Source organism: Callithrix jacchus, chromosome 14, assembly GCF_049354715.1.
Source record: "Callithrix jacchus isolate 240 chromosome 14, calJac240_pri, whole genome shotgun sequence".
NCBI classification, from domain to species: Eukaryota; Metazoa; Chordata; class Mammalia; order Primates; family Cebidae; genus Callithrix; species Callithrix jacchus.
In genome coordinates, this window is record NC_133515.1 from 9,981,550 (window position 1) to 9,988,309 (window position 6,760).

General features: G+C 54.4%; 2 pseudogenes; both read left to right on the plus strand.

Annotated features, from left to right (window-relative positions):
- Positions 1 to 346: 346 nt before the first annotated feature.
- Positions 347 to 5,954, plus strand: LOC100406650 (gamma-tubulin complex component 6 pseudogene; annotated as a pseudogene).
- A 129-nt stretch (positions 5,955 to 6,083) lies between these two features.
- On the plus strand, positions 6,084 to 6,760 carry LOC100407012 (glycerol-3-phosphate acyltransferase 3 pseudogene; annotated as a pseudogene).

Genomic DNA, 6,760 nt, shown 5'->3' on the forward strand with positions numbered 1-6,760 from the left:
TGTGGATGGTTACCTGTAAAATAAGTTAAAACACTTTGTAATAATTTTGTTATGATAGTCAGCAGAGCTTTTTTTCCCAATCTGACTTGTAGATTGTTTCTAAATATTTATATCACCATAGGCTCATCATCTTACTTCTCTATGTCTTATTTCCTCTTGTATAAAAAGAAATTAATACACATTCCTTATACTACCATATATTCACTACACTCTTTTTGAAAAAATTCGACTGCAAATTCTATGTGAAATGACTTTGCAATGACATCTTTGGAAAAGTATTTTTTTGCTTTTTTTTCCTGCACATTCTAAAGGCTGTCATAGTATCTATATCTTGGAACATGTTTTGGAGTAGCAGGGAGGGAGTTCTGCATTTGAAAGGGCCCAATACCTGGCTAGGGTGGAAGAACAGGATGCTGCAGGGCTCTGATCCTTCCTGCAGAAGGGGAGAGTCCACCTTGACAAATCTAATCTTTACATTGTAAGATCCCCTGTGACAAGGTTTCTCCTCTTGTTTTACTAGTGAACACTTTTCATGGAAATATGTAATTATAGACCCCCTCCAGATCATAAGTTTTGTAAGACGTATGAAAAAAAGGTGACTTTCGGTTAAAATCTTTTAAGAACAGGATGGTATTTTTATTTTTAGGCCAGGCGTGGTAATTTTTTTTTTTTTTTCTAATCCAAACGCACTTCTCTTTATTCAAACCAGGGTCAAACTAGTCAATGGGAAACACCCTGAAGCCACGTGCCTGGGGAGATGGCCTCCTACTTGGCCCACACGGCCGTGGGATTCAGACCGCCAGTGTCCGCATGGCTGGCTGTGCGCAGCCCCCAAAGTGTACCTCAGACACTACCAAGCAGGTCAGTCGATGACAGCCCCTTGCTGTCCGCTTGTGGAGGTGGGGTCTGTTTTGGAACTCCTGATTCAGCTGGCAGGGAGCGGTCCCCCTCAAGTGCTGCCGAGAAAACAAGATTACTTCCTTAACAACAAGCATGTGGGGAGAAACGTTCCATAAGGCGGCTATGATTGCTACAACCTGAGTGTGTTGGAGAGAGATCTCCAGAGAGGAGTATTTGTGTCACAACATGATCCAGGATACACTTCAGGTTATGGAGGCTACTTCAGGCTCCTGCCTGCCCACCGTCTGGCTCTTCTCATTTGGTGACCCTTGTGGGGACAAGTTCAAGACAGACACCCGAGTCTCACTCTTTGGTGTGCTTGTACACAGCTCCGCCTACGGCATGGATGTCCGACTGGACTTGCCCCCCATGCCGGACAATGCGGACAACTCTGGGCTGGCCATTAAGGTCCCACAGAGTATAGATCAGTGGGAAGATGAAGGATTCTAGTCAGCATCCAACCTGACTCCTGATTCCCAGTCTGAGCCCAGCGTGACCCCAGACATGGACCTGTGGGAAGCCGCACTCACCTACGAGGCCAGCAAGAAGAGGTGCTGGGAGTGAGCTGGATGCCTGCCTGGTCACAGAGAGGAGCCTCACCTGACAGAGGCAGGAAGGGAGGCTTTCCACAAGTTCTGCAGGCTTCATCACAGGGAGCTACAGCTGCTTGCAGGGGGCATCCTGCAGGCCCCACAGCCCGTGCTGGTGAAGGAGTGCGAGCTGGTGAAGGATGTGCTGAACGTCTTGATTGGGGTTGTGTCTGCCATGTTTTCCCTCTGCCAGCTGGCTCAGGCCTTTGTGGTAAAGCGGGGCATCCATGTGTCAGGAGTGTCTCCCAAGAGCGTCAGCAGCCTCCTCTTGGAGGTGGCCGAGTATGGGACCTGCTACATGTACCTGAGCCACTTCTCTCTGCAGCCCATCCTGGACTCCTCGTACAGCAAGGGCCTTGTGTTCCAGGCCTTCACCAGTGGCCTGAGGAGGTACCTGCAGTATTACTGGGCCTGACTCCTCGCCACTCTGCCCACCCTGAGCCTCCTCACCCTTGGTTTTCTCTTCAAGAAACTGGGCCGGCAGCTCAGGTACCTGGCCGAGCTCTGTGGTGTTGGTGCTGCACTCCCAGGCACCTGCGGAGGAGGGCCCAGGGCCGAGTTTCCCACTGGCATGAAGCTGCTGTCCTACCTCTACCAGGAAGCGCTGCATAACTGCAGCAATGAACACTACCCTGTGCTGCTGTCCCTGCTGAAGACCAGCTGTGAGCCCTACACGCGCTTCATCCATGACTGGGTGTACAGTGGGGTGTTCACTATGGCAAGTTCATGATTCAGGTGAACCAGGAGTACCTCAGCTTCCAAGATAAGTCATACTGGACCCATGGCTACGTGCTCATCTCCTGTGTTTCTGAAGCACATTGCCCATGACGTGTACGTCTGCGGGAAGACCATCAACCTGCTGAAGCTCTGCTGTCTCCGGCATTACCTCTGTTGGTCCGACGTCCCCGTCCCCTGGATCTCAGTGATTTTCTCCCTGGAGGAGCTGAAGGAGATTGAGAAGGACTGTGCTGTCTATGTTGGGCGCATGGAGAGAGTGGCCCGCCACAGCTCTGTCAGCAAGGAGGAGAAGGAATTACGTATGGAAATTGCAAAACAGGAATTAATCGCTCATGCCCAGGAAGCAGCCTCCAGGGTCCTGAGTGCACTTAGTGAGCCGCAGATGTCAGAGCGGATGGCCTTGGATGACTGGAAGTGCGAGCAGTTTCAGAGGCTGAAGGAACAGTTTGTGAAGGACCAGGAGCGACGCCAGGCGGCCAGGCAGGAGGAGCTGGATGATGACTTCAGCTATGCCCGTGGGCTCCGAGACAGGGAGAGGAGGCTGAAGTCCCTGGAGGAGGAGCTGGAGAGGAAGGCGAGGCAGGCGCTGGTCAACCACTATAGCAAGCTCTCTGCAGAGGCAGCTTGTCGGGAGCAGAAGGCGCTGTGGAGAATCCAGAGGCACCGACTGGAGAGTGCACGGCTTCGCTTTCTCTTAGAAGATGAGAAACACATTCGGGAGATGCTGAAAGCGATGACTGAGGCTCACCAGCCCCAGGAGCCATCAGACTTTCTGTTGAGCCCACACTCCCAGGTCACATCTGGCCCTGAGCACCCAGACGGAGGCCAAGGCTGTGATTCTGGGACTGCAGAGCAACACTCAGCTTCCTGTGATTGTCCAAACAGGCCAGACCTGCGGACCCTACAGCCCCTTAAGCCTCTAGCAGTGGGAGCTGGTGGCACAGGGCTGCAGCAGGCAGAAGAGCCTGGGCCCTTCTCTGATGGCCTCAGCATTGGAGACTTCCTACCTGTGGGCCCAGGGGCTGAGCAGTCTGTGCAGACTGGCACAATCCCTCTTTTGGAGGCAGTGCTACAGACCATCAGCTCGGACCTGCCCGCCTCAGCTCCTGGGGAGGCACCCGCAGCAGCCAGCACTCAGCCCTCCAAGCCACAGGAGTACGACTTTAGTACTGTCCTGAGGCCGGCTGTGGCCGCCTCATCTTCACCAGGGCCCCTCCAGGCTGCAGAGTGCAGCTTGGGCGGCTCAGGGCTGCAGCTGTGGGAGGACACTCATGGGAAGCTGGATGCCTGTGTCTCTGCCTTGCAGTGGCCCTGCCTCCCTCACACCCACCCAGGTGTGCTGCCCTGGAGGAGGGGAGCAGCCAGCACACAGAGCAGCTTTTTGGTCATGTGTCAGGGGGTGGTGTTCCCACAAGGGGCTACAATTCTGGAATAGCTCCCGCTCAGCCATGGTGGAACACCCATGGGCACATGTCCGATGCCAGCACCAGGGTCGGGGAGCAAATGTCAGATATGGCTCCCACCCAGCCACGGTGGAACATCCATGGGCATGTGTGTGATGCCAGCATCAGGGTTGGGGAGAACGTGTCGGACGTGGCTCCCACCCAGCCACGTTTGAACATCCATGGACATGTGTCCGATGCCAGCATCAGTATTGGGGAGAATGTGTCAGATGTGGCTCCTACCCGGCCACAGTGGAACACCCATAGGCACGTGTCCAATGCCAGCATCAGCTTGGGGATGTGTGTTGGACATGGCTCCCACCTGGCCATGGTGGAACACCCATGGACCTATCCATCCACCCCATGTGATGCTGGGGGCCCTCTCACCAGAAACTGAGCCCAACACACCCAGGCCCCAACAGAGCCTCCCTGGCCACACGTCCCAGTCAGCGCTCAGCCTGGGAGCACAGAACACTGCTCTGGACTGTGGGCCATGGCTGCCTGTAGAAGTGGGACCATCTCTCTCCCCCCAACAGCTTAGGCTGTGGGGAGGAGAGTGTCAGCATGGGAGAGAATATGTTGGACGTGGCTCCCTCCTGGCCACAGTGGAACATCAAGGGACATGTGTCTAACCACACCATCAGCATGGGAGAGAACATGTCGGACATGGCTCCCTCCCGGCCACAGTGGAACATCTAGGGACAAGTGTCTGACGACACCACCAGCATGGGAGAGAATGCGTCGGGTGTGTCTCCCACTGGGCCATGCTGGCCCAACACCCTGGGAGACAGCGTCTCTGAAGAACCAGGCCCTGGGAGGAATGCGGACACTGAGGACCTCTCTCCAAATTGGCCTCTGAACTCACAGGAAGACGCAGCTGCCCAGAGCAGCCCAGGACCTGGTGAGGAGGTGGCGGAGGCCTGGGACGGGGAGCAGGTTTACCTGGCAGGCCTGGCAGGGCAGTACCACCTGGAGCGGTACCTGGACAGTTAGGAGTCCATGTCCGAGCCACCCATCAGTTACCTTCTGTGCCCCATGTTTCCCTGGGCCTTCGCCTTCCCCGGGGACCCCCAGGTCCAGTCTGCCACAGACAAGACTGCTGTGCAGCTGAGTGAGTTGCTGACGCTGCCCGTGCTGATGAAGCCCTCCAGCACGGCGCCGCTGGGCGCCCACATCTCCTTGGTGAACAAGGCCGCCGTTGATTATTTCTTCGTGGAGCTGCACCTGGAGGCACACTATGAGGCACTGGGGCACTTCCTGCTGATGGAAGACGGCGAGTTCCCCCAGTCCCTCAGCGACCTACTCTTTGAGAAGCTTGGGGCCTGGCAGATGCCTGGGGAGCTGCTCAACCCGCTGGTGCTGAACTCCATGCTGAGCAAGGCTCTGCAGTGCAGCCTGCACGGGGACACCCCGCATTCCTCCAACCTCTCCCTCGCCCTCAAGTACCTTCCGGAGGTGTTTGCCCCCAATGCCCCGGATGTGCTGAGCTGCCTGGAGCTCAGGTACAAGGTGGACTGGCCCCTCAACATCTTCATCACTGAGGGCTGCCTGAGCAAGTACAGCGGCGTCTTCTTCCTGCTGCAGCTGAAGCTCATGATGTGGGCACTCAAGGACATCTGCTTCCACCTCAAGCGCACAGCCCTGCTGAGCCACATGTCCAGCTCCATGCAGTTCTGCCAGCTGCAGCTGTTCAAGCACGAGATGCAGCACTTTGTGAGGGTCATCCAGGGCTACATTGCCAACCAGATCCTGCACGTCACCTGGTGTGAGTTCGGGGCCAGGCTGGCCACCATGGGCGACCTGGAGGAGATCCAGCGCATGCATGCGGAGTACCTGCACAAGGCCGTCTTCAGGGCCCTGCTCACCGAGAAGGCGGCGCCCGTCATGAACATCATCCACAGCATCTTCAGCCTTGTGCTCAAGTTCCGCAGCCAGCTCATATCCCAGGCCTGGGTTCCTGCTGGGGGCCCGTGGGGTGCAGGACACCCCAACTTTGCACTCATGCAGCAGTCCTACAACACCTTCAAGTACTACTCCCACTTTCTCTTCTAAGTGGTGACCAAGCTGGTGAACCACGGCTACCAGCCTCACCTGGAGGACTTCCTGCTACGCATCAACTTCAGCTACTGCCAGAATGCCTGAGGCTGCTCTGCGGGGCACATGCACAATAAAGGTGTCCTCGGATCCTGAAAAAAAGAAAACAGCAACTCACTATGGTGTGGGTGCTGGGCATCATAGTGCGCTATTGTGTCCTACTGCCTCTGAGGGTTACCTTGGCTTTCATTTGTATCAGTTTGCTGGTTATAGGAACTACACTGGTTGGGAAGCTGCCAGATATGGCCTCAAAAACTGGCTGAGTGAACTGGTCCATCTGACTTGCTACCGGATCTGTGTTCGAGCCCTCTCTGGTACCATTCATTATCATAACAAGCAGTACAGATCCCAGAAGGGAGGCATTTGTGTTGCCAACCATACTTCCCCAATTGATGTTTTAATCTTGACAACAGATGGATGTTATGCTATGGTTGCCCAGGTTCATGGTGGCTTGATGGGAATTACTCAGAGAGCTATGATCAAGCCTTGTCCTCATGTCTGGTTTGAATGCTCAGAAATGAAATATCAACACCTGGTTACTAAGAGACCAAAAGAACATATTGCTGATAAGAAGAAATTACCCATATTAATTTTTCCTGAAGGAACCTGCATCAACAATACTTCAGTCATGCTGTTTAAAAAGGGGAGCTTTGAAATTGGAGGAACCATACATCCAGTTGCAATTAAGTCTAACCCTCAGTTTGGTGATGCATTTTGGAACAGTAGAAAGTACAACATGGTCAGCTACCTGCTGTGAATGATGACCAGCTGGGCCATCGTCTGTGACGTGTGGTACATGCCCCCATGACCAGAGAGGAAGGAGAAGATGCAGTCCAGTTTGCCAACAGGGTTAAGTCTGCTACTGCTATACAAGGAGGCCTGACTGAACTTCCCTGGGATGGAGGGCTAAAGAGAGCAAAAATGAAGGACACCTTCAAGGAAGAGCAGCAGATAAATTATAGCAAGATGATTGTGGGCAATGGGTCTCTCAACTGA